Source organism: Saimiri boliviensis, chromosome 2, assembly GCF_048565385.1.
Source record: "Saimiri boliviensis isolate mSaiBol1 chromosome 2, mSaiBol1.pri, whole genome shotgun sequence".
NCBI lineage: Eukaryota > Metazoa > Chordata > Mammalia > Primates > Cebidae > Saimiri > Saimiri boliviensis.
In genome coordinates, this window is record NC_133450.1 from 219,792,633 (window position 1) to 219,819,960 (window position 27,328).

General features: G+C 49.6%; 2 protein-coding genes across 16 annotated transcripts in view; one reads left to right on the top strand and one right to left on the bottom strand.

Moving 5' to 3' along the window:
* The window catches only part of ANGPTL2 (angiopoietin like 2), a 35,233-nt gene extending 25,694 nt beyond the window's left edge, over positions 1-9,539 (bottom strand). The window contains exon 1 of the mRNA XM_003940615.2: positions 9,076-9,539. The gene's annotated coding sequence lies outside the window, so the exon portion shown is untranslated. The remainder of the gene's footprint in view (positions 1-9,075) is intronic.
* The window catches only part of RALGPS1 (Ral GEF with PH domain and SH3 binding motif 1), a 378,783-nt gene that overhangs the window by 256,047 nt on the left and 95,408 nt on the right, over positions 1-27,328 (top strand). The gene's annotated exons all lie outside the window — the stretch shown is intronic.

Sequence of the window (27,328 nt, forward strand, 5' to 3'; positions counted from 1 at the left end):
AGGGCTTCAGGGCCTTTCACATATGCATTCTCTCATTTAATCATTCCAGCACTTGGAATGACTTATTAATACTATGCCCATTTCTAGGCTGAGGAAACTGAAGCTCAAAAAGGTGTGAGGGTTGCTGACTTGAGGTCACATTTCAAGCAGTGGGACCTCTCGAAACTGGATGCTTGATTCTGAGTCCTACTGTTATATCTCTCTGGGGCCTAGGCTTAGTGGGGTGACTTGGAACCGATTGGGTTACAGGAAGGAAGGGAAGGAATGAGCACTGTGCTGGGTGCATGACATACATTGTCCCAGGTAATCCAGTGGGTTGTTATTCACCCCTGTTTTATCAGTGGAGACTGAAACCCGGACAGGCTCAGTGACTTGCCCGGGAAGACACAACCAAAGCTGACTGAGCCTAGGACTTAGGGCAGCCTGATAACCAAGGGCCATGCTCTTTCTGCTTCCCTTTGAGCCTCGGAGTCATTTATTTTCCTTGGAGTCTAAGACTCCAACCCCAGTTCCTCCCCTCCCCCCATTAGTTTTTGCCAGTTTGGCAGTTCTTAATGGGCAGTAATAAGTTTGTTTACTTTTGCTCTCTTTATATTTATTCAACTAATTGCATCTCAAGCGAAATAACACCCACTGCCCCCAGCGTTCCAGCCATCTTAGAACTGGAGAAGAACTCAACTCCAGTCAAAGTGATGCGCCTCACTTTTTTCCTGTGTCCAACAAAGAAAAGCAAATCCAACTGTTTTCCTTGGCTTCAGAATTAAAATAAAAACGATTCTTGAAATTGCTTTTCCACATTGTATTGTGAGGAGTTTCCATCATGCATGGGTTTTCCCTCCCCACAAGTGAGGCTGGTGTGACTGTGCCATGTGACAGCCTTTGCACACTGGGAGGTAGCCTCTCTGGGGCTTGGGTTCCACCCAGTCTCTGGTGGGCTGCCTCTGAGTGTCCCTGCTTGGCTTGATGTGGTGGGGCCACACACCATGTGTCCACATCCTTCTCACCACTGTGGTGCTACAGCCCAGGCAAGGGGCCGCTTTGTGGGAAGAGTTGTCATTTTCATAAGATAGAGCTGTATGCTCTGCCCTGTAGCAGAAGCTGCCGACCTGGGATACTCTTTCGAGTTCACCACAAAGGTGAGGAATGAGAAAAGTTCAAGTAATAAAAAGAATAACAACAACTAATTGTCACTATGGCTTAAGCACTTTATATATATTGTCTCACTTAATCCTCCCAGCAGCCCTCGGAAGGCGGGCCGTTATGGTGGCCCTAGTCGTGCACTGTGCAATTCTAAGGGGCACAGCTTACATTCATAGCCTTTATATTTTTTATATTTATATTGCAGCAATTTTCTAATGCCCACAAAAATGCTTTTAAGGCGAACAGCAAAGCTGACATTTATCCCTATTTGCAGGTAAGGAAAACTATTGAGATTTGACGATTGTGCATTATTTGCCCAAATCATAAATTACTAAGTAGTAGAGCCACTAACAGACCCCAAAATAACCCCCAAAGATACTATACTGTGAATATAGTAGAAATCAAAGTGCCAAAGTGACAGGAAACCCAAAAGAGATTGTTCTCTGACCCTCTAGGCAGGAGGGCCACAGGAGTGCTCTTGCAGTCCTTGGCCCTGCAAATTCCAGGGAAGCCTCCAAATTAAATCCGGATCTCAGTCCAGGTTGTAGTCCAGCCTGGGGGACTTACAGAACCACCCCTTACCACGTGCCCTCCGGGCAGCACTGCTCATTGGTCTTTGATCATAGATGAAGGCCAATTATGGGTCCACGCCAGAAGAGGTGTCCCAACACTGCAGGAGGCCTGAGAAGAGGGCCTCTGCCAAGGCAGTCAGGGAATCTGGAACTGCCAGCTGGCCCCTGACGTCAGGGTTCTGGGAAGTTAGAAGCTTGAGCTGTGCTTGAGCGAGTCTGGTGGACCTGAGCATGAATCAAGTTTGTGAAACTAACATCATGACAGAAGACAGATGAAAACGTCAACATTAGCCAGCAGGTGTTTCTACTAAAGCTGTTGAAGTGTATGGTGTGCTGGTAGGGACTTATCCAAAGCAATTGGTAATCCAGAATGTGGGAGGGATCCAGATAAAGGAAAAGGCCCAGCTGATCCCATGACCAGTAGTAGTAATAATAATGGTAGTCATTTGTTTGTTGTGAACTTGGGTGCCCAGCTGAACTCTATTTCATTGGCTTATAGCCTTATGAGTAGGGGACCATACATCTGGTTAGCTCCAGTTCAGGTCTGTTGTCTTATATAATATTATTTTGAGATGGAGTTTCGCTCTGGCCACCCAGGCTGGAGTGCAGTGGTGTGATCTCGGCGCACTGCAACCTCCACCTCCCAGATTCAAGCAATTCTTCTGTCTCAACCTCCCGAGTAACTGGGATTACAGGTGCCTGTAATCCCAGGCACCACACCCGGCTAATTTTTGTATTTTTAGTAGAGACAGGATTTCACCATGTTGGCCAGGCTGGTCATGGTCTTATGTAATTATTAATAGCACCCCCTTTTCACTCTCAATATTGTCCTGATGGAGCAACAAACTGTATGGTCCCCTTATGTAGGAGAAAGGTATAGTATCTGCATTTGACTAAGCAGAGGAAACCTAAGTCCAGAAAGGTTAGGTTACTTGCTCAAGATCACTTGGAAGTAAATGTTACGACTGGGATTTAGTTGTCAACTGCTAGGTCCAAACCCTAACTTGCATCAAGATTGTCTCTTCAACCAGTATGAATAAAAGTGCTTGTTTGTTTAATGGCTGAGATGCAGCTTACATCTTACTCTGTGTTGACTGAATAAGTAGAAATAGCTTTCAGGTCAGCACAAGAATGTGTTTTGTTGGATGTTGGAAAGAGCTGCTTGATCATGCAAGTGGTAAGACTCCAAAATGGGCATCTGGGAGTGACACCCTCACCTTAGAGAACCTGGAGAAAGGACTGTGCATCGTTTATCCCTGATGATTCACCATCAGCCTGGAGGCCAGAGAGGGCATATCCAGATCTCCAACTGCCCTCCCCTTTCAGATGAGGATGCTATGAATTATTCCCTATCAGAAGGCACTCAGAGAGTCTGGAGCCAGTTCCCAAACCTTTCTAGTTCAACTCTCATAAGACCATTGAATGAACCATTTGTCCATCCATCCAGCGCTCCATCACCCGCCCATTTAGCCTTCCCATCCAGCCAGCCATTGTGCATTGCTATTGCCTGGCCATGGGTGATGGGAACACAGCCATGAGCCAGAGAAGCAGGTTAAGACATTTGCCTGGAGGAGTGGCACTGGGGGCTTCAATATGCCTGGTGCTTTGGGCTCTTGTGCTTCTACCATTGGTGAGTTGTTGGCTCCAGGACGAGTTCATAGAAGAGGCGGGCTGTGGTCACATCATGAGATCATAGGGTGGGGTGGGGGGTGGGATGTGGTTAGGGAGTAGGGAACTAGTTGCCTTTGCCAGGGGGACGAGGACACTGCTGTTACTTTTTCATGGTACATTATTTGGGAACCATTTTGAGATTCCCCCAAAGTCTGTGTACTGAGCCCTCTGTGCCAGGAGCCTCGGCCAACAGAGCAGAGGCGGGGAAGAGTCTGCAGAAGCCATTTCAGAGTCAGGCTTCTGAGTTGGCTGCTGCATTTCCGGCAGCGCCTAGTGTGCTCTGGAGCCCTACAACTGGGAAAGCCTTAGACAAGAAGTCATCAAGGGCTGGGTGGACAGCACTGCCACGGGGTGGCTTTCTTGGGAAATCCAGGCTTTCCCTGGAGCTGCTTTTCTGGGCCAGGCTGAGAAGTTGGCACCAGGGCTATCTTGGCTGTTTGGATGGACTTGTTCCTCAAACACTGGGACAACCATTTTTTGTGCCTGCCTCACTGATCCTGGTAACTCTTTGAGGCAGGGGCTATAACTATCCCCATTTCACAGATGAGCAAACAAAGGTAAGAGATTAAGTCACTTGCTCAGGGGTACAGTGCTACCAAGTGGTAGAGCTGGGCTCAGAACCCTGTTTGTCTACTCCAGGGCTAGGTTTCTTACCCATACAATCCTAATTGTCCTCGCTGCCTTTGGGTACTCATTCTATGCTGCGTGAAGCACCAGGGCTGTCTGTCTGAAACTCAAAGCTGATCATGTCAGTGTCTGCTTAAAAACAGACCTTGTATTGTCATGCCTTCTTGCCTTTGCACGTGCTGTGCTTCCTGCCTTGATTGCCTTCCCCTACTGTCCTGGCTGATGCCTGCCTGTGTTCCTAAGTTGACCTCACCATGAATCCGTCCATTCAGTTAAGTCCTTTCTCCCTCCTTCAGTCCACAAGTGCAGCTGTGGCTGCTTCCAGCCCAACACGCAGCACTCAGGTTGTACTCATCTGGTTATCTGCCTCCTGACTATAGCTTCTTAAAAAAATCAGGGTCAGGGCAGATTCCTCCTCTGAATACCCAGTATTCAGGATGGTACCTGGGTTACTAAATAGGAATTCAAGAACTTCATTTATACCACGTATTTCCCAATACTTTCTCCTCTTCTAGCCACTGTGCCAGGGGCTGGAGATAGAACAGGAACAAGGTGAGTGAGGTCCTTGCCCTCAAGAGGTCCACAGTAGTAGGTGAGACAGAGACTAAGCATTTGTAATGCAGAGAGATCTGTGCCCAGATGGGGAAACTTGGGGGGCTGTGGGGCACCTGGTCTAGCCCCAGAAAAGCCCTTGGCTGGGCAACAGAGAGGGGAATGGTGTGGCACCCTGGGATAGAGAAGCTTGCTTGCTTGAGAGCCTGGGTCTGAGGCTCACTTCATTGTTTCATTCATTCCACAGATATCTTTCCTGCCTGGCCCTGAGTGGGTATTAGAGATTCAGCAGTAACTGAGACAGACACAATCGTTCCCTCATGGAGGTTGGAGTGGGACCACCTAAGGCAGGACTTTAGGCATTCTTGGAGCTGGGCAGGTCCTCAGGCATCTCTTGAAGATAAGAACAGAGTCCATTCTGGGCTTTTCCTTGGTGGTCTTGAGCCTGCCTGTCTAGAGGACTAGGCAGCAGGGAATTGCCGAGGCTCTGGGGCTTCTGGCCCCAGACAGGCTGATTTCAGCAGAGAATAGACTGACACAATAGCTCAGTTGTGAGAGGCCTGGCTCCCTGCACTCAACTTTTTATTTTTTATTAATTTTTTGAGATGGAGTCTTGCTGTGTCACCAGGCTGGAGTGCAGTGGTGTGATCTCAGCTCACTGCAACCTCTGCCTCACCAGTTCAAGCAATTCTTCTGCCACACCCAACATTTTAACATTCTTGTGATCAAAATGTGGCTCACAATTGATGTGTACATGTAACAGGCCATCGTAATGTTTCAACCCCCAATACTGTTATGAACTCAGTCATATGGCTTATAGTCCATGTGAAATAACACAGTTTTGTCATAGAAACTACCCACAGAATGAGGCTTCTCAGGTGACCTGTGTATCACCACAAACTCCAAGCTGCCTGTGGCTGAATAACTCTTCTATTTGGGGTATTTTGTATAAATTCACAAAAAAGAAATGCTATTCAATGAATTGATTCTTTCTTGAGATCTCCAGAGTGTGGTTGTCCAGGATGGCAGTAGGCTGGGTAGAATGAGCACAGGTCTGGGTTTTGTCTTTTTGCTTTTTGGCCCATGAGTGGAGAGACTCTGGGAGAGGTGCTACACCCCAACCCTCAGTTTCTACTTCTGTAAGATAGGGACAGCACCACCCACCTTGAGGACCCTCTTAGCTCCTCAGGCCACCTCTTTACAACTTTCACACAGTTGTGTGTTTGCATGATTATTTACTGTCTGCCCAGTCCTGCTGGGCTGTGGGCTCTAAAGCAGAGCCCTTCCCCCATCTGCCTGCTGTCAGTTGAGACCATTCCAGATTAAATGGGCTGTGATTCAGAGAGGCCAGATGCTGAATGTACCTGCCTTGGCAGGGCTGCTGTCTGTTATGTTTGTTCTATTGTAGCTACCCGTTGCCATCTCCCTGATGTTTTCTTGGGAATTGCTCAATTGTGGCTCAGTGTGGGTGAGGAGGACCTGAGCTCTGATTCTTCAGTCCTAAAGGAGCCTCCAAGTAGGGATATAGAAAGCTCAATAGTATCTCGGTCACATGGACCAATGTTTCCCTGAGGCTTTGCCCCCACTGGGCTGGGGCCAGAGTTTCCTGGTGCTGATGTGGTCAAGACAGTATCGCAGAGCACCCAGGCATGTGGAACAAGTCAGCCAACCTGGTTTGGAAGCTCAGTTCCTCTTGTCACTGACCATATTACCACAGGTGCCCTCACATCTGTGCTGAGGCTCATCTCTAAGGGTAACAGTAATGTGTGTTTTGCCTCAGAGGTAAGCATTAATGAAGAGCAAGGGAGGCACTAAAGTCAAGTAAGCATATGGTTTTCAGAAGGGTTGGTGCAGCATTCAGTGGGACAGCAACCAAAGCAGATGTGGCTACTGAGGACACTGGGCAGAGACCCAGTGACAGTCAGGATAAGAGAAGTTGAGGCATCTTGAACAAGGCACTGACGTAAGAGGAAGGCAGGGGCTTTGGAGCTAGAGAGAGCTGGATTCCGGTCCCACATAAGCACGAAACTATGACCTTGGGAAAGTGAACCTCTCAAGCCTTAGTCTTCCAATCTGTAAAATGGGATGCTAAAACTAGAACCTACCTTTCAGGGTTGTGGTGAGGATGAAATGACAAAATGTATATGCCTTACTTAGCCCAGTGGGTACTTCCTAAATCACTGAAGGATGGAGGGCCAGATGGAGGAACAGCTTATTTGCTCTGCCTGTGAGCTTCAGCAGTAACATGCAGTTTCTTCCTGGACCATGTGCGTTACACATTTTTCTCTGTTTCACTCAGACTGCCTCACTAGTAGTAACTAGTCCCATTTTCTTTTAGGCAGGCTCATGAAGTCACTTAGAGCCTCTGCTTGGCCTGAGCTGCCTGGAGAAGTCAGTGAGCCACCATCGTTCCAGGCTGGAGCAGGGAAACCTGTGGCTTCAGCAGCCCCAGAGGCCTTGTGCTAGAGAAGCAAATACTTGGTATCACCTTTTCAAAATGCTTCCAATAGCACAGGGTGCCCGCTGGACCCTCTGGGGGCCACAGGCCAGAAGCTATCCTGGGCTCAGATGTATCAGTGTTGTCTGGTGTAAGATCCACCAGACATGGCCACCATAGTGCCAGACTTGGTGATGGCCCTTCTTTGCCTCTTCCTCTGCAACTCCGGGGCAACCCTGACTGTGGATTGTCCTGATTTTGTGAGCTTCCCACAGCACTAAGGTGGCTTCATTTTCTTATCCACTATGGTTCTGGTGGGGAGATCAATAGGCAGATAGGCAGTGCCCATGTGGGAAGCAGGATACCCTTCCTTCTGTGAGGTTGGTTTTGGATCTTTTTGTTAATATGTCTGCACCGTTTCTCAGTATGAACTTCTAGGATGCAGGCATGCTGCAGGTGGCCCCAAACCCCAGACATCAAGCCCCCCCTCTCCTCAGGCTCCTGAAAAGCCCCCCAGTGTGGGCAGTGGTAGTAGCCACAGTATTGTCTCTGTTTTATGGGATTTTCTGAAAACCCTAGCAAGATATGTCCAGAACAGGGAAAGAATTGGGATCTTTGCTCTTCCTTTTCCTCTGTGCCAATCCTGATTGTTGTGGTTTGTAACAATCAGTGACCAGGGTTTGCTGAGGGTTTGCTGTGTACCAGGCACTGAGCCAGCCGCTTCCTAGGCATGGGTGCCTAGCTTTCTCGTAGAAAGCAATGAGGTGTGGTTCAGGGTGGCTCCGGAGCCACACCACTGGGTTTGAGTCCTGGTCCTGGCACTTATTAGCTATGTAGCCATGGGCATATTACTTAACCTCTAACTCAGTTTCCTCACCTGTGAAACAGGGATGAATAATAATGTCTGTGCTATAGGGTGATCACGAGGATTCTACAAGTTGAGTCTGGCAAAGAGTAAGTACAATATAAGTGTTAGCTGTTACTCTGCGTTGTTACCACCTAGGCACTGTTACCCATTTTCCAGATAAGAAAACTGAGATTTGGAAAGGCGAAGTGTGCTGCTAGAGCCATTGGCTAGTAGGTAGAGGAGCTAGGATTTGAAGCCAGCTTATGAGCACTGCCCTGCTCTGCCTCCATTGGGAAAAATCTATGTAGGGAGCATTTGGCTGGCTTCGGAAGAGGCATTCTCAACTTTCCTAAGAGCCTGGGGTGAAAGGAGATCCTTTTCTAAGTAACTGAACTGGCCTCTGGGAGCTCTCATAATCCCACAGCAGAGGCAAGAGCTGACCCATGACACACATATCACAGAAGAGAAAGGGAAGATCAGTGAAGAATTTCTGTTGGGAAATGTTATCCAATATTGAGCACTTTCAAGGGACTTGGTATGTAGAGCCCCTGCTGCCGTCTGCAGGGGTACCAGGGAAGCTGCATCCTCCCTATAACTTGGCCACATCCACTCAGTTGGAGATCCGGGGTACCATCCAGTGCAGCAGCTACTGGGTGGTGTGTCCCTTCCCGTGCTGGGTGCCTCCGCTCTCCTCACTAGCGGGAGAGTGTGAGCAGAGGCAGCCCAGTTTCAGGAACTCTGAGCAGAGGCTCCCTGCGCCTCAACACAGAGCTTGCCTCTGCCTCACATGGGCCCTGGCCTGGGGGCATGGGAATCCAAAGCTGGAAAGTGACTTCCCAAGCCCTAGAACCACCCCTGATTTCTGCAGCTCTTCAGTCCGCTGCCCTCTAAGTACACACCTACACACACGCACACTCCCAGCTGCCCTGCTGTGTCGGGAGCTGCCGGCCAGCACCCCAAAGGCTCTTTGTCCAAAGGAGGAGAGTGAGGCTTTCTCATGAAGTCCTCAAGATGCCAGCCCATGATCATGTGCCCCCAAACACCACCAAGCATCCACAGGTTCTGCCCTGGACATGCCTTGTTTGGCTCCAAATGATAGCAGGGAGTGACGCTCTGAGATCCAGCTGCGCACGACCCCAGCTAGAGGGGCAGGGTTCTGGAAGCCCTAGCCACGGGGCCAGCGGCTGCCTCTCGCCCTGCCTCTCACGGCCGCAGAGCTGGCCCCTTACCTCTTCCCTCCTGCTTGGTTCCGGGGCTGCTCCTCACATGCTTCACCTTGGCCGTCAGCGGGGCAGCCTGTCCATGGCCTCTGAAGGGGGTCCCGAGTTGCAGGCCGGTGGCTGCCAAGCAGCCCTGCCTCACTGAGCTCCACTGGCTCTGCCACCACAGAGGGCTCCGGCGGGGTCTGGGGCCAGGGCTGGCCAGGGGTCCTGTGGGGCTGCTCACAACCTGCTTTCCCTCACAGTGAGGTCAGCCGCTGCCTCAGTGCCATACTCTGCAGGTCCGGGGCTTGGGGTCCATCCTCAGGCCATCCGCAGCAGCCTCATTTGAACTCCCAACTCCTTTGTGGAGCCTTTACATGCCGCCAGAGGAAACTGTGAGCACAGCCTGACCCTGGTTGGCTGCAGGCGCTTCTCTCCACCCACCAGTGCAAGAGGATCCCCCAGGCCCCAGAAAGGCTCTGGGCCTCCCCTTAGCCCCAGACAGAGGCGGGCCGCCTGGTGATGTCACACCAGCTCCGGCCCCAGCTGGCCTGGCCCCTCCCGCCCAACCCGCTTTGGCGGCCTCGGCAGGCCCCCTCCTTCCTTGGCACGGGCAGCCTGGCCAGCTCTGCTCCCTGGCCCGCCCTCTCCCCAAAGCTCAGGCAGCTCCCGCGTGCTGTGAGGCGGAGCGCTTCCCTTTTGACTCAGGGAATGGGTTTAGATCTGCTCCAGCTGTGCATGCAGCCGCGTGCGAGCAGCAGGCAGCGGTCCTCCCCCTGGATGCCTTGTTGGGCACTGCCCCACTGAGCCCCAGGCCGGTGGGCGGGGCAGCACAGCCCAGAGCGCCTCTCCCCATCAGCCGCCCTTCGTGGAGGCCTCATTCTCATCTCTAAACCCTGGGGAAGGGAGCTCAGCGCTGTCCACACAGAAGCTATGGCGTCAGAGCTGCAGAAAGTTAGCAGGAGGCAGTGGCTTAGGATGGTGGAAATAACACAGGCTGAGGGTGGAGGCAGCACTGGAGGAAAGCTCTGTCACTTCCCACCTGAGTGGCTTTGATTAATTCACTTCAGTTCTCTGGGCATCCCTTCCATGCATCAGTAAATGAGCTAAGTAATACTAGTAATCTACCTGCATCAGCTGCTGGGAGGACTCTGTGAGGTCACGTGGGAAGGAGCTTCGCACAGTGTCAAGGACACCTCCTTGAAGTGAGCTTAGGACTCTAGAGATGGGTCGATCAAGGGTCTCCTGCTCCCAGAACCTCTGCTGTGTGATCCTGTTTAGCCTCAGTGTTTTCATCAAAATATGACCTCCTGTTGGGCTCTTTGAGGAAGAAACACTGGAACTCCGTCAGAGTCCTCAGCATGGAGACAGCCACATAGGTGGAGCTCTGTGAATGCTGATAGAATAAGAAAGGAGAGGATGGCACTGGACCCCACAATGCAGGCATCCTACAGACACATTGGCATTGGCAGTCTGGGAGAAGGCACAGTTAGTGCCAGGAGGACAAGCCTGCTGCCGGGCACCCTGCGGGGGTACAGAGAGTAGAAGGATGGCAGGCACCAGGAAGGGAGTCCCAGGGCACAAATTTGCCCCTCTGCTTAGACAAGAACATGTGAAACATTTGTGGTGATGACTCTTTCTTTAAAAAAAAAAAAAAGTTTTAGTGATGGTGATGGTAATGATGTTTGGGTAAAAATTGGGAGAAAAACTTTAATGGGACTCTCCTGCCCCTAGGCATCCTCCCCATCACTAGGCACCCCTCCCAACCCTGTGGCAGATTCTTGTTGTAAAGATGGCCCAAGCAGTCTCTCCCAGTCCCCAAGGAGACTTGGACACTTCACCCATGGAGCAGTGAGGTCCCTGCTCCTTACCTTGAACCTGAGAGGGTTTGTGATTTGCTTGTGACCAGAGGAATGTGGTGGAAGTGGCACCACCTGACTTCTGAGGCTGTGTGAAGAATGGCAGCGCAGTCTCTGCCTTGTTCACTCTATTCTGAAGCCCTGAGCCAAGCTGGAGCCTAAGAAGTCTAGAAGCCACCGTGTAGAGGCCACACACAGTGTAGGTCCCAGCTGACAGTAGTGTCAACTGCAGACACGTGAGCAAGGAAAGATGCCTGTACATGAATCCAGCCCCTAGCCATAGACTCATCCCAAATGCTGCATCACTGTCAGCTGGAGAGTCTTCCTGTTGAGGCTTCACACACTAGAGAGCAGATTCTGCTGTTCCATCTCCAAATTCCTGACCCACATACCTGGTGCTGTCAGGCGGCTAAGTTTTGGTGGTGATTTGTTACACAGCATTAGTAACTGGGACAGACTCAGGCAAGAGCAGTTGGAGGGAGTCCTTTAGAGGAGTTGAGAGAAGTGCATTTTGGCTGAGGAGAGAAGATGGGGTCTTGATAGAGAGGTAGGACTTTATCCTGAAGACAGTAAGGAGCCTCTGAAAGGTTTTGAGCAAGTCAGTATTGAGACTTGGTTTTATTTATTTATTTATTTATTTTTGAGAGAGTTTTGCTCTTGTTACCCAGGCTGGAGTGCAATGGCGCGATCTCGACTCACCGCAACCTCCGCCTCCTGGGTTCAGGCAATTCTCCTGCCTCAGCCTCCCGAGTAGCTGGGATTACAGGCATGCGCCACCACGCCCAGCTAATTTTTTGTATTTTTAGTAGAGACGGGATTTCACCATGTTGACCAGGATGGTCTCGATCTCTCGACCTTGTGATCCGCCCGCCTTGGCCTCCCAAAGTGCTGGGATTACAGGCGTGAGCCACCACGTCCGGCAAAGACTTGGTTTTATTTTTTAAAGGTTACATTAGTTATTGAGTAGAGACTGGATTAATGTGAGCTACAGACAAAGTGTCCCAAGACTTTCCCACCCTCTGGGAACAAGTCCAGCACAAGCCCCTTGGTTACTGAAAGAAAGTTGTTTTCACAGTTCAAAGTTCTTAGGATCCCCTCAGTGGAGGAAGAGCACCAGGGTGCCTTGCCCTGTTTGTCTTTGCACACTTCGTGCCCCATTGGTGGCACTGGGCACTGGGGAGCTCAGGAGTCAGATTCTTGTTCTGCCATTTGGTTGCTCTGACCCTCACTTTCCTCATCTGTAAAATGGGAATGATATGAGTATCTCCCTCACAGAGCTGTGGGCTATGAAAACAAAGTAAGATGTGATATGTTAAATGTAGCACACACTGCCTAGTACAAGGCCCAACAAAAAGCTCTTGTGGTTTCTGTTTCTTCCTTCATTGGGTTGTGAGTACCCTGAGGCAGGCGTGTGTGTGAGCTGTGTAGAACTCTCCTTTTGCATAGCTTAGTGCAGAGGAGTGAATAAATGCACTGCTGGCTGGAGAAGGATGAAGAGCCATGGCTCAAAGTCTTAAGGGACCTGGGCTCAAATCCCAACTCTCTCACTAATCTTGGGCAACTTTCTTATTTTCCCTGAAACTTTGTTTTCCTCATTTGTATAAAGGGGATACTACTACTCCTGGGGTTACTGTGAGGATTGAGTAAGATGATGGGCCTTGATGGGCCTGAAGCATTCAGCCCAGTACCTGGCCGTTGCGTTTAGCAGTTGTACAGAAACTTGCTGTTGTTGCTGTTTCTCCTGCCCTCAGACTTCTCCCCACTCCCACTCTGGTCCTCTGCAGCACAGTGACTGCTGGATCACAGTGTCCCCCAACCTCCTGGAGGAACACCATTCCCACATTTCCACTTGCCTATCAGACAGAAGTGCCATGTGACTAAAGCATTTGAGGAGAAGCGAATCTTCATTTTCCTTTTAATAGTTCTTATCAGGATGAAAAATGTGTGACATTTACATGGCAGTAGAATACAAAGAATCATCATGTAAATCCTACAATTTGTAAGAATGGTTTCATGTCTTATCACCTTCCTGACAGTTACAAGTTTTTTTCTGTTGGAAACAGTGGGATTAGTTCTACTGGGAGACTGCATATATATGAGGACTGGTGGGTCAGGGGATGCAGGTATAACGTGTTCTAGAGAGGAGTACTTGGGAGGAGGCAGTTTTGCTGTATCTTGCATTCTCAGAGTCCCACCAGCATTTGAAGCTTCACACATCCCAAACTGACTCTCTCCTGTACCCCACCCCACCCCTACCCCCAACTCCCTGCTACCTTCAGTACTTCTTAAATGTTTTTCCATCTTCTTCTGGCCAACATTGTTTCTGATGAGAAGTCAACTGCCTTCCTTATTGTTTTTCCTGTAAGCATAATGGATCTTTTATTTTCTGGCTTCTTTTAAGATTTTCTCTTTATCTTTGATTTTTTTTAGCAGTTTGACCATGATATGACCAAGTGTGGTTTTCTTTTCATTTATTCTATGTGGGTTCAATGAACTTCTTGGACCTGTATGCTTTTCACGAAATTTGGGTATGTGGGGAGAATTTTTAGCCATTATTTCTTTGAATATTTTTTATGCTCAATTATCTCTCCTCTCTCCTTCAAGAACTCCATTCTCACACCTGTGCTTCCACAGGTCACTGAAGCTTCATTTGTTTATTTATCATTTCTTGTCTCATGCTTCTCTCTGAGTCACTTCTTTCTGTCTTCACATTTGCTAACCTTTTCTTCTACAGCATCTAATCTGCTGTTAATTTCATCTAAATTATTTTGTCAGATCCTATAATTTTTGGTTGTAGAATTTTCACTTGGTTTATTTTTATAGTTGCCATTTCTCTTCTGGGATTCCATATCCACTGATTCATTCTATCTTTCATATTCTGAAAATCCTGTGCATATTTATAATAGCCATTTTAAAATTCCTGCCTACTAATTCCAACATCTGGGTAGGTCATTAGTGAGTCTGATTTTACTGTGGTTTTTTTTTTTCTTGATTATGGGTCATATTGTCCTGCTACTTCATAGGTCTATAATTTTTTATTGTATACTGGACATTATGGATAATACATTAAAGATACTCTGTATTTTCTTGTCTTTTTGTAAAGAATGTTGTCTTATGTTCTAGCAGGCAGCTACATTGCCTGATCTTGTTGGGGCGTGGTTTTTATACTTTGTTTTTATAGGTTGATTTTGGTTCTACCCATAGTCCTAGGGCATGACTCTTAGTCTGGGGCTTACTTGTAAAGCATGACCTTTCTGGGATTAAGTCAGATGCCTTAGGTATTTGCTAAGCTGCTTTGATTTGGCAGGACTTGAACCCCAAACTCCAGCCTCCAGGCAGTTGCAGAGACCTCTTCCTCTCTGCTGCTGCCTTCAGTTGTGCTCCTGAAGGTCTCTCTGTGTGTATGCAGTTTAGGAGTTAGCTAAGGATTTAAGGGGAATTGGTGTAGTAATTTTGGGGCTTCCCTTTCTGTAGTTCTGTCTTTTCTGGCATTTGCCCACTCAGTTTCCACCCTCAAAGTCCAACCTCTTTCTCATCTTCCCAGACAGTAAGACTACTACTTTCTGTTTCAGATTCATTCTTCTGTGTGTCACCATGAACTGGGAAATGCTCCAGTGTGCTTTCCTTCTTTCAAGGACGATGTCTCCTCCACTTTCTCTGCTTTTGATTTTTCTCCAGGGCTTTCAAACAGATCTCTTTTTTTTTTTTTTTTTTTTTTTTTTCAGTCCTGAGTTTGTAATTGTTATTGACCAGAGCAGTGTTCAAAACAGTCTACTCCTCCGTTTCAGGAACTGGAACCGCATATCTCAATTGAATTTGTTTTGCCATCCAAACCTTCTGTACCCTGCTGTTGTTTTAAGCCATAAGCCTAGTTGGTTGATGGTTCTTAATCCAGTTGTTTGTCCTCCCTGCTTCTGATAATAGTCTGTTGGGAAATTTCAACCCCAAGATCATAGGTTGGTTCATCTTAGTGTACCACCTGAGCACTAGAAGATGAAAGAGATGCACTGTCCTCACAAGCCTTGTTAGAGCACCTTATGTAGCTACTTGTGATGTGCTAGACATTGAGCTCAGCATTTTATAGGTATCATTTCATTTTAAAACCCAGTAAGTGAAATGTTACTATTCCATTTTACTAACAAAAAGATTGAGACTTAGCAGAATGAGGTTCCTTGTACCAGGCCACACAGCTAGGAAATAATGGGACTGGGATTAAAACTTGCATCAAAGCTAGGAGGAATACAGTTGTCCTGGAAAAAAAAAATTGCCCATCTTTAATATCAGCATGATTCTTCTTGTTTTCAGGTCTCTGACCAATCAAGATGCTTCTCACTGTCAATGGTCTGTCATAGTCTGATTGGCAGCACTTTTTCTTTCCTACTAGAATGTGACGCATCTTACAGTTAATGACTCGTCAGATTCAAGTGTGGCAGTTTTATTCATCAAGACCCCAGTGAGGTTGGCCTATGGCTGAGGAGCCAAAAGGCAGAGCGCCTCCTCTCCTGGTCAGCTGGCCTTGGAAAGGTCTGGGGGAGTGTCCAAGCATCAAGAAGCTTGTGGAACTGCCAGAAGCCTCCATCCATCCAGATTTAATAAAACAGCTGCCACTAGACTGAGAGTGAGCCAGCTGGTCCCCTCCTCTCTTAGAGGCGTGTGGTCAAGTCCTGTGACTCTCTGTACCATGCCAGGCAGAGGAACCACATGTTCTCTGGCTTTGGTGAGAAGTTAGGAGACTTGCATTTGTGGGAAGATTTTAAGGCGGTGCTACTGTCCAGTGTCACAAAGGATACCCAGGTCCCATGGAAAGCCCTTTGAGGACACTGTGACTGTTAAATGCTTGCCAAACAAGAATATTCCAAAAGTTGCAACAGGATGCATGCTTGGGTACAAAGCAGCTTTGAGAGCCTGTTGTTAACTCACATGTGACTTCTCAACTCACTTCCCAGGGGACAATGAGGGCAGCACCTCTCCTCAAGTGTGGACGTCACCTAACAGTCAACAAATATTTGTATTAAGCTCCATCTGAGCACCAGAGTTGGGCTCTAGGTCAATTTGCCCAAAGACAATTTGTTGAGACTTTTGGTTGACCGGTTTTCATTTTGTCTCATAGCAGTATTTTAAGGAATGTCTAGCTCTTTCATTCTACAGCTGCTGCATGGGCCCATCCCCAAGAGGGGATACTGAGGACTGGCAAGAGTAAAAATTTAATGTTCATTTGCTGGTTTTGTTTCTTCATAGTGAAAAATTCATAGAAACTTTCTAAAGCTGTTTAAAATGATTCCCATCCAATATAAATTTTTTAAAAATACTGTCACTTCTGGAACATTGTCTGTGCCAGCCAGGACCTATTTCCCAAACAGGAGACAAGGTACTAAGGGCAGTTTTGTAGTCAGTGGGGGAGGATTCCAATTCCCTCATACAGATACCTGGAAATTCCCATTCCAAAGAGCAGCCAAACTGTTGCTAATCTTGTTTATCTTTCCTGGGACCCAAGGAGGCAGCTGATCAGATATATCAGGGCTTCCGGCAAAGGACTGATAAAGTGAGCTTCCCAGGAATGAGAGCAGAGTGGGGGTCACCCCAGATGAGGTGCTGGTGCTGGCCTATAGGGGCTGCTGGCAGAGAGCTTTCTGACTAGTAGGCCTGATGTTGGGGGGTTCAGGGGCACCCACATAGGCCCTGCAGGGAATAAAGGCAGTCAGTGCAGGAGGCTTACTTCAGTCCTGACAGCCTCCAGACTACCCCACTGCCCTCCCTCTTCCCTCCCTGGATTGGGCCAGGTAATCCTGGCTCTGAGGCCTGGAACCCTGGAGGGCAGAGATCTGTTTTTCCTCTCTGCTGGATATTCTTCATCTGCTCCCGAGATCTGCTCTTTGGCACCCTGCCCTGTGCCCAGACACTGGCTGACCTGTGGGGATTGCCTCTATGGGCTCTCTTGCCTTCTGGGTTAGGGTTGGCCTGTGGCAGGAGCCCACAGGAAATGAGAAGGTGGGGAGTGAGTGAGGACACATGTGTCACCAGCTCTCTCCCTGCTGGACCATGGCTGTCTTGGTCGAGTGATAGGAGTTAGCTAGGCTTGGGTTTGAATTCCACCTCCACCACTTATTAGCCCTGTAACTTCTGAAATACACCTATCCTCCCTGAGTCTCAGTTTCCTCATTTAAGAACTGGAGATAGTAATATCACCTTCCCAAGATGACTGGGAGTAAAAAGTGAGTCCATGTGAGTACAGATGTCCTAGTGCCATATTGGAGACACAGCAGGTACTCAGTAAATGCTGGCTGTCTTCCTTTAGTAATTTGGAGTCCTATTCTCTTGAGTTTCTAATACACTTGAGTCCTCTGAAGGTCATCAGCCATTTCATATCTCTCTGGATAGCCTTCCTTTAAGTTGTCCCTTTTTGGTTTGCATATCTTCCACTGTCCCCAGAACCACTGCCATAGAGCCTCACTTCTAATACAATTTTGGTCAAAGAAGTATTTATCTGCCCCGTCCTTTGCCTGTAGCCTGTATATGAAATCTGCTTAGCCAAAGAAAAGAATCCTTTTAACATAGGGGAAAGCAGGCTTATAGAAAGACAGTGCATGTATTTGTAAGGGTTATTGCCGAGTTTAAAATGAGGAAATTGAGGCCAGTATAAGAAAATTAAATGCCAATTTATTCAGCTCCTGGGCGAGGTTCTATGGTCTGGGGAAAGGGGCCAGAGAAGTCGCGCTGACTTCCTGGGGCAAGGGGTTTTTTATGGCTAGGAGGAACGAGCAACAGCTGAGTGGTCTGACTGGGTCCAGGGGAGCGGGATTGAGACAGGGCAGCCCACTATTGGTTGGTGGGTTGTTGGGCAGGTTTTCCGGTGCGAGAGCCAGCCAGGGTTGCATTAGCCATATTCTTCCAAGAGAGCCATGTGGCAGAGCTAGGTGCCGAGTGTAGAGCCTGGTGCCGGGTGCAGAGTCAGGTGCTGAGTGCAGAGGTGCATGTGTCTGGCCTCCCGGCAAGGCAACCAGCCTTACATTCTTACCCTTCTGATGATAAAGGATGCCGCTTCTTTCTGGCTACTTCCTGCTGAATAGGGGTGGAGTGAGGGAGAAGGGTCAGTTGTCTGGTGCCTCGGTTGGGAGTTGGACATAGGGGTGAAGTCACATCTGGTTTACGGCCACCCTGGAAATTTCCCTCATGTGGGCCTGTAAAAACCTGAGGAAAAAAGGGGCTAGCATTAACAGAAGACAAACTATAATAATGGGAGTGATAATAGGAGTTAGCCAGGTAAGTATGGGGGATTGCCACCCGTTGAGGGGTGAGACTGATGCATTTTGCTTCTTGCGGAGGTCCTCTTGGAGGCGATAGAGAGTATTGACATTTTCTTCCACAGGGTCTGTTTCATTGATGTAATAGCAGCATTGCTCCTGAAGAAACAGACAGGTACCTCCCTTTTCTGCTGTCAGCAGATCAAGGGCCCGTCGGTTCTGGAGAGTTACCTAGGCCAGTGATGTAATTTGTCACTGGAGGGAGGCCAGGGAGGCGGCCGACACTTCGGTAGCCACGCAAAGTTTGTCCCCTAGTTGAGTGGCTGAGGTGACACTGTAGCCTAGGGCGCCGCTACCCAGCCCGGCCGCCACCAGAGAGGATGCTAGAGAGAGACCAATGACCATTGGGAGGAAGACTGCCCGTCTGTCTTGGTGATTAGGGGAGAGTGGAAGGAGGGATAGAAGTTCAGCCTGTCCGTATACCTCTAACTGCGGGACCAAGGTGGCAGGCACACAAGGGAACGGGAAGGAGGCATTAATAACTTTAGTTAAGGTTCCATTACATCACAAATATCCTCCTGGTGGCGCATAGAGGGAGGATTTTACCTTTACTGTGGTGTTAACAGCTGGGACTGGAGCTGCTGGCTGTCTCATAGCAGAGAGAGAGATTTTGAGGGTGTACTTGGAACAAGGGGATATCTGTTAAGATGGTGCCGGGTCCCGTAGGTCATTGTGACAGATTGAACCCAGATGTGAGGGGAACTGCAGCTAAGGGGGGGTTGCTGAGAGAGGCACATAAAAAGCAGTTGGTGATATTCATTGCTTTAGTTAAATTTAACATGTTGGCTCCCTGCTGTATTAGAGTCAACCAAGGGAAAGGTTAAGAGGTGCTATCTGAGGGTTTAAATTGGTTAGGTAGGATGGCTTCATTTTGCAGGATTGTATGGCTTACAGAACTGAGCTGTTCTATTGCTTCAGGGACGATGCAGGTATAGGACCAGAATATTAGCCATGTTCCCTGAGGGTGGCTCCAGGTATAATCTTCATAGACTTTGCCAGACCCTTGTGCATCCCAACGGCTGTGCTAGGGGTTGCGGATGTTGAGGGCTAAGGAACCATTGCTGAAGCGAGTGAGCATGCAGTTGGGACAGCATGGAGGCTGTGGCTTGTGAATAACACAAGAGCTGTATGGGCACCCCCGGTAGGTGGTGTTCCACCAATGACAGTAGTCCTTGGTTTGGTCATATAGAAAACAGCCCGTGCCGAGAGTGAAACCCATGATTGTGACCCGAGTATGGTGCTTTTACCGTGTGGGATGAGGATGGAGACAGTAGACTGACAGACGCCTGTTTGGCAGTTTGCCTGTGCAAGATAATGGGTCCTGGTGGTGGGGCCCTCAGTCCAGGATTGGATGTAGAAGCGCCAAACGTACGAGTTGGCCTCAAGAGGAGATATTAGAAGGACTGTCAGGACACAACCCGTCGCCCCTAACCCCCCAGGCTCTGAAAGGTTAGGGGGCAACGGGTTGGGGCCACAGGTGAGGTGGAGGCCCAGAGGTTTGGATTTCCACTGATTATTTTGGGAACCAGCTTGAGGCGGGACACATGGTACCACGGAGTGTGACCCAGGAGTTTGGCTGCCGTGGGGGTGGTTAGGATAACAGTGTGGGGTCCTGACCACCTGGGCTGCAAAGATCCTGGTTTGAGCTCTTGGAGGAGAATGCTGTCACCTGGTTGGAGTGGCATCTCTGGGTGGAGGTCTTCTAGTCCTGGAACAACAGGGAGGGTATGGCCCACATGCTCCCTAAGCAAGTGGTGGAGAAGAGAGAGGAAGGGAAGGTAGGAAGCCAGTGGGGGCAGTTTTACAGGGAGATATGGGAAACCAGGAAAGGCTGGCCATACAGCAATTCAAAGGGGCTAAGGCCCGTTGGTCCCCGTGGGGTGGCCTGGACCCGGGCCAGGGCAAGAAGTAGGAGTGTGGGCCAAGAGAGTTTTACCTCAATAGCAAGTTTGGCCAAATGGTCTTTGAGGATGCCGTGGGCTCGTTCAACTTTACCCGACGACTGAGGATGGTAAGGGATATGTAGTTTCTAGGAGATGTTGAGGGACTTGGCGACTAGCTGGACTACTTGGGCTGTAAATGCTGGACCATTGTCTGACTGGGTGGTGGCAGGTAGGCCAAAGTGAGGGATGATTTCTTGAGTAAGAAGGGAGGCCACTGTGTCTGCTATCTCCTGGGAGGTGGGGAAGGCTTCAATCCAACCTGAAAAAGTATCTACAAAAGTTAGGAGGTAGCGGAGCCTTTTGTGAGTGGGCATATGAGTGAAGTCAATTTGCTAGTCTTGGGCAGGGAGGTTTGCCATGGATTTGGTGGGTAGGAAACTGTGGCCTTAAGCTTCCCTGAGGTAAGACGTTAGAGCAAGTAACGCATGCTTTGTGTACCTGCTCAATTGTTTGTTGCAGACCTGGCGAGGAAAAGAGGGGCTGTACAAAGCGGTGTAACGCCTTAAGCCCTATATGTAAGGATTGGTGGATTTCAGCAATAATTTCAGGGGCCTTTTCCCGGGGAAGGGCGATTCTGTTATTTAGGAAGATCCAGTCCTGATTAGATTCTGTTCCCCCTTTTAGTCTGAGGGCCTGTTTTTCTGATGGTAAGTATACAGGCTGTATGGCCATGGTAAGGAAGAGAACAGGGGTAGCGGTTAACTTGGCATTAGTTGAAGATTTTGCTGCTGTATCTGCCCGTGTATTGCTCCGGGAGACGGCATCATGCTGGGCCCGGTGTCCTCAGCAGTGTATGACTACAACCTCCCTGGGCAATGATAAAGCCTGTAAAAGTTTAGAGATCTGTGTAGCATTGATTATGGGGGACCCCTTTGTGGTAAGGAATCCCCACTCTCTCCAGAGGGCAGAGTGGCAATGGGTAATAAGAAAGGCATATTTTGAGTCAGTATAGATATTTGCTCGCTTTCCCTGTGCTAGTGTAAGAGCTCGGGTTAGGGCAATGAGTTCCGCCCTTTGTGATGTGGTTCTGTTGGGGGACGACGTGCCTCGAGGGTGGCTGAGTCTGTGACCACCACATAGGCTGCCTTTAGCCGCCCGTGGGCTGTCATTACTGAGCTTCCATCCACATAGAAGGTAAGGTCTGGGTTAGGTAGGGGAAGGTCGGATAGGCCCTCCCGAGGTTTGGGAAGTGCATCTATTAGTTCAGGACAGGAGTGGGCTGGGGAAGGGGGAGGGGATGGAAGGGGAAGCAGGGTAGCTGGGTTGAGTGGGGAAGTAGGGTGAAGGCTGACTGAAGGATTTTCAATGAAGAGCAGGTGGAACTCCTGTAGACAAGAGGGCCCTAGGTGAGCGAGGGATTTGTGGGAGAGGAGGTTGGTAAGCCGGTGAGGAGAGAACACTGAGATGGGCTGACCCAGGGTAAGTTTTAGAGATTCCTTGGTAAGTTCTGTTGCTGCTTCCAGGTCCTGCAGGCAAGGCTGCCACCCCCTGACTGTGGGGTCAAGTTGCTTTGATAAGTAGGCTGCAGGGTGGAACACAGGACCCAGGGGTTGGGTTAGAACCCTGACAGCAATGCCCTGTTTCTCATCAGTGAACAGATAAAAGGGGTGATTGAGGTCCGGCAGATGAAGTGGGGGTGTGGTAGACAGAGCAGTTTGGAGGGTTTTAAAAGCCCATTTTACAACCTCAGGGTGGGAGAGAGGTCCCATGGGGGTGTCCTTATCCGCCACGTACAGAGGTTTAGCTAGAGAGGCAAAGTTAGGTATCCGGTGGTGGAAGAATCCTACAAATCCTAAAACGGAGAGAATCTGATCGGCAGTCTCCGGGGGCTGCAGTGAAAGAAGTGCTTTCTGGCGATTGTTAGGCTTTTAGTTTTGGGGGTGACGCAAATGCCCAAGTAGACCACCAAGGTGACTGATAACTGTGCTTTGGAGGGAGATACTCAGTATCCCTGAGATCCAAGAAAGTTAAGGAGAGTGGCAGTATGCTGTTGGGATAGGGAGAGGGAGGGGCTACAAAGTCACAGGTCGTCCACATACTGGAGAAAGAGACTGGGTTGAAGGGGGCAGGAGCCAAGGTCGGCTGCCAAGGCTTGTCCAAAAATGTGAGGGCTGTCTCGGAATCCCTGAGGCAGGACCGTCCACATAAGCTGTTGTGACAGGTTGGTGTCAGGATCGGTCCAGGTGAAGGCAAAGAGAAAGGAGGACTCACGATGAAGGGTAATGGTAATGAAGGCATCCTTGAGGTCAAGAACTGTAAAATGAGAGGTAGTGGAGGGAATGTTTGATAATAGGGTATATGGGTTGGGGACTGCAGGGTGGAGAGGGGTACCACCACCTCGTTGATAAGGCTCAGGTCCTGAACCAGGCAGTAGTCGCCAGACAACTTTCAGACCAGCAAGATAGGAGTGTTACAAGGGGAACTGGTGGGAATCAGTAGTCCCTGAGCTAGCAGGCAGGTGATGATAGGCTTTAGGCCTTGAAGGTGGGTCTTCAAGATGGGGAACTGAGGGTGTGAAGGAAAGTGGGTAGGATTTTTGAGAAGTGTCTTAACTGGAGTGTGATGTCTGGCTACTACAGGCTTGGAGGTATCCCATATCAGGGGATTAACTATGTCAGGAGGGATAGGGGGTTGAGGTGAGGAGTTAGGGCAGAACGTGGTGTCAGTTAGGAGTGGCAGTAGGAGGTGAGCGGATGATGGGCTTGAGTGTGGGGGGCCAGTGAGTTGGAGAGTGGCCCCCATAGTCTGGAGAATGTCTCGTCCTAAAAGGGGGACTGGGCACGAGGGTACAATTTAAAAATTTTGAGTGGGAAAAGGGGTGTCCCTTGAGGACACAGGCTAAAGCAGGCGTCTCCAAACTACGGCTTGCGGGCCGCATGCGGCCCCCTGAGGCCATTTATCGCCCCCGCCCCCACTGCACTTCAGGAAGGAGCACCTCTTTCACTGGTGGTCAGTGAGAGGAGCACAGTATATGGCGGCCCTCCAACAGTCTGAGGGACAATGAACTGGCCCCCTGTGTAAAAAGTCTGGGGATGCCTGGTAAAGGATGGGTTTGATTAGGACAGGAAGGCTTGCCGTCAATTCCCATGACTGAAACCTGAGAAGGTACACTAGGTCCTGAGTAGGAAGGCAATACAGAATAGGGAGCCCCCATGTCCACTAAGAAGGAAATGGACTTACCCTCTACCTGCAGTGTTAACCCTGGGCTCAGCAAGGGTGATGGGGGTCTTCGAGTCTGGACTGCGTCGGTTGTCCAGAAGGCCGAGAAGTTCAAGCGATGGGATTGCTTTCTGCGGACTGGCCTGCACTCCACGTAGAGGTGCGGGGGGTGGGCCTGTAGTCCAGGAGTGGCAGTCACCGCGCCATTGTCCAAGCTGCTTGCAGTCTGGGCAGGGCTTGGTAGGTGATTGGGAACATGGACACTGACGTGTCCAGTGTCCCTCCTGACTGCATTTGAAACAGAGCCCAGGCGGAATGCCTCCGGAGTTCTTGGCGGGTTTTGATGGACCCCCTCCACCAGGTACCTGGTGGGTTGCCGGCCTCAGGGCTGCTTGGGTTTGGAGGCTTACCTCTTGCTGTAGACAGGGCTGGCGGGTGGCCTCAGCCTTTTCCTCTCGGCCATTAAAAGCTTTAAATGCCGTGTTTGCCAGGTCTCATATGGGAGTTTGGAGGCCCTCCTCAACCTTTTTAGGTTTCTTTCTAATGTCAGCCACTGACTGAGAGATAAAATGGGTGGCTAGAACTGTAGCCCCCGCTAAAGAGGCTGGGTCCAGCCAGGTATGAAGGATCATAGCATTAGTTAATCGGTCAAGCAAGGCAGCTGGGTTTTCAGTAGGACCCTGAGTTATTTCCCTTAACTTATCATAATTAATTACCTTTCGGGCTGTGCTTTGCATGCCCGCTAGGAGGCACTGTAGCATTCGGTCCCGGCGGCAGCGGCCATCTTGACCAGTTTGATAGTTCCAATTAGGGTCGGCCTCTGGGACCGCTGCCACACCTACAGGCATTTGATTGTTTGTGAGATGTACCTGATCAGCGTGTGCCCAGGCCGCCATAAGGATGCAGTAACACTCATCTGGAGTAAGGGTGGAGGACAGAATTACATAGGTATCATGCCAGGTGAGGTCGTTAAGCCTGGGTGAGGTAGCGGAATTCTTTGGTGTAAGCAGTAAGATTGGTGGAAAATGATGCTAGGCGTTTCTCAATGGTTGATAGATCAGAGAGGGAGAAGGGAACATGCACTTGGACAATGCCTTGTGCTCCGGTGACCTCAAGAAGGGGGCAAAGGAGGGAGGTTTCATCGTCAGGAGCACAGCGTGAGCGAGTGTGAGCACTAATAGGAGAGGCTAGGTTGGAACCAGGAAGAGGAGAAGCCGGAGGGGGTTGAGGTTCCACATATGGTGGAGGATTAGTGGGTTGGATGGAAAGGAGAGTTCTTCTGGTGGGTCGGGGTCAGAAAAGGAGGAGGATGGTGGAGGGGCCGAGGGCAGTGAGGGAGTTTCCTTGGCCAGGAGCACCTGAGCGATGGTGCAAGAGGAACAGAGGGTGGGACAGGAGCGAAGATACCAGAAAGCCTGAACATAAGGAACCTCCAACCATTTACCATTTTTTTTTTGACAGAAATTGTCTAAATCGGTTAGAATGCCAAGATTGAAAGTTCCCTCTGGTGGCCACTTGGACTGGTTGTCCAGAGGATACTGGGGCCAGGCCATGGTGGAGAGGAAAAGCAGCCTTTTCTCTTTTATGGAGAGGCCCAGCTTGGGTAAATTTTGGACTAGACATCCCAATGGCGACTTGGGGTCTAGGCGGGACTCCTGATTACCCATAGTTCCTTCTCTGTTGCAGGATAGTCAGGAGTGAGGAATGGCATCCCGGACCTCAACACCCAACTACTGGAGGTTACGGGGAAGGACAGGAGTATAGGGACATCCCCACAATATTCCTGTCTTCCGGGATGGGCAAGCAGGGGCACTGGGACGTCTCCACGAGACCCACAGCTCGAGACAGGAAGGAGTCCCTGACGCAGCCGCAATTATGGACAGGGTCTTCTCGGATCAGAGAAAACAGAGGATGGGGTTATGGGCAATAGGAGTCTTACCGAGTGATGGCTGCAGACTAATGGAGAGGCGGCGGCTCCCTGGTTCGGCTTATGGTAGAGGAGTCAGTTTCCCCCAGGAGGGGTCTTGAACTCCTCCCGGTTTTCGGCACCACTTGTAAGGGTTATGGCCAAGTTTAAAATGAGGAAACTGAGGCCAGTATAAGAAAGTTAAATGCCAATTTATTCAGCTCCAGGGCAAGGTTCTATGGTCCAGAGAAGGGGGCCAGAGAAGTCACACTGACTTCCTAGGGCGGGTGGGTTTTATGGCTACGAGGAATGAGCAACAGCTGAGTGCTCTGATTGGGTCCAGGGGAGCGGGATTGAGACAGGGTGGGCCGCTGTTGGTTGGTGGGTTGTTGGGTGGGCTTTCCGGTGTGAGAGCCGGCCAGAGTCGCATTAGCCAGAGCCTTCCAAGGGAGCCATGGGGCAGACCTAGGTGCCAAGTGCAGAACCTGGTGCCAGGTGCAGAGTCAGGTGCTGAGTGCAGAAGTGGGTGTGTCTGGCCTCCTGGCGAGGCAACCAACCTTACAGTATTGACATCCAGAAATAATTCATAATATTAACTGAGCACTTACTGATCCTCGCAACAATCCTATGAGCTACAGTAGGTCTTTTTATTATTCCCCAATTTTCAGATGCAGAAACTGAGACTCAAGTTAATGGACATATCCAGGGTCACACAATGGGCCAGTGTTGACCTTTGGTCAGGCTGGCACCCAGAAGCCTGCCCTTTCAACCTCTGAGTTATCTGCCTTTGTGATGAAGAGTGCTCAACTCTCCAGCCCCTGGGAACCAAGTCATTTTAGCCCAGGCGTCCCCAAACTACGGCCCACGGGCCGCATGCGGCCCCCTGAGGCCATTTATCCGGCCCCCCGCCGCACTTCAGGAAGGGGTACCTCTTTCATTGGTGGTCAGTGAGAGAAGCAGAGTATATGGCGGCCCTCCAACGGTCTGAGGGACAGTGAACTGGCCCCCTGTGTAAAAAGTTTGGGGACGCCTGTTTTAGACAATTGAATTGGCTGGAAAGCTACAGGGTTATCTCTTTAAACATCAGTGCTTTAAAATTTGTATTCATTCTTGCTATGTTTCTGCACAGACCCACACATGCATATGTGCACTCGCCTCCATAAACTTGGCTGAATACACTATTGGCTGCTCCTTGGTGACTCAGTCATCTTAAATAGACTGACTTTACTATGGGCTGTCTGGGTGGAGAGCACTGTTGACAGGAGCCCTGTAAGCCCCAGGCAGCCATATTTGTTGTTACTTTACTAGCAGCCTCTCATCCCTCTCCTGATTTGTTGCTTCTCACCCAACTGAGGTTCCAGAAATCTGACAAGAGTTATTTGTAAATAAAAATAAATGGTCACTAAACTAGTCTAAAGGGCTTTCCTGTGAGTAGAGTACCTGAGACGCACTACCTGAACTTGATCACATCCATTTTGGGTACTCACAAGACCTCTGTAACAGCCAACAGCCGCCGTCTGTTATGCACTCACCACATGCCTGCCACCGGGGAGGCCTCCTGCATGGATTACTTCATTGAGTCCTCAAAAACGGAGCCTCTCAGTTCCTTCCATCCGTGTTCCACTTTAACTGATAAAGTAGCTCAGGCTCAGAGTGGTTAGGGAATCTACACGTCTACACAGCCAGTAAGCAGCAAAGTCAGGATTTAGATATGAGCCTGTTTGACCCAAAGTCCACACTCTTAACAGACTTCAGTCTCTACAGCTTCCCAGCAGCGTGTGTTTGGGCAACTTAGGGAAGCTTCCGACCCTCATGTCTTCATCTATAGGATCATCCTGTTTATGTCCAGAGCTATTGTGAAGGTTCATCGAGGTGTTGTGTGCTTGAGATACTCATAGAAGGCACCCGTTCAGTGGCGGTTCCTTGTGCTCACCACTTCAGCCCCACCTAGGTCAGTGGTTCTCAAGCTTTTGCGCTTCAGGATCAACTGAAGGTTTGTTAAAAGTTGGCTGGGCCCACCCCCCAGAGTTTCTAATTCAATAAATCTCAGGTGGGGCCCAGGAAGTTTGCATTTCTGACAAGTTCACACGAGGCCCGTGCTGTGGGTACCAC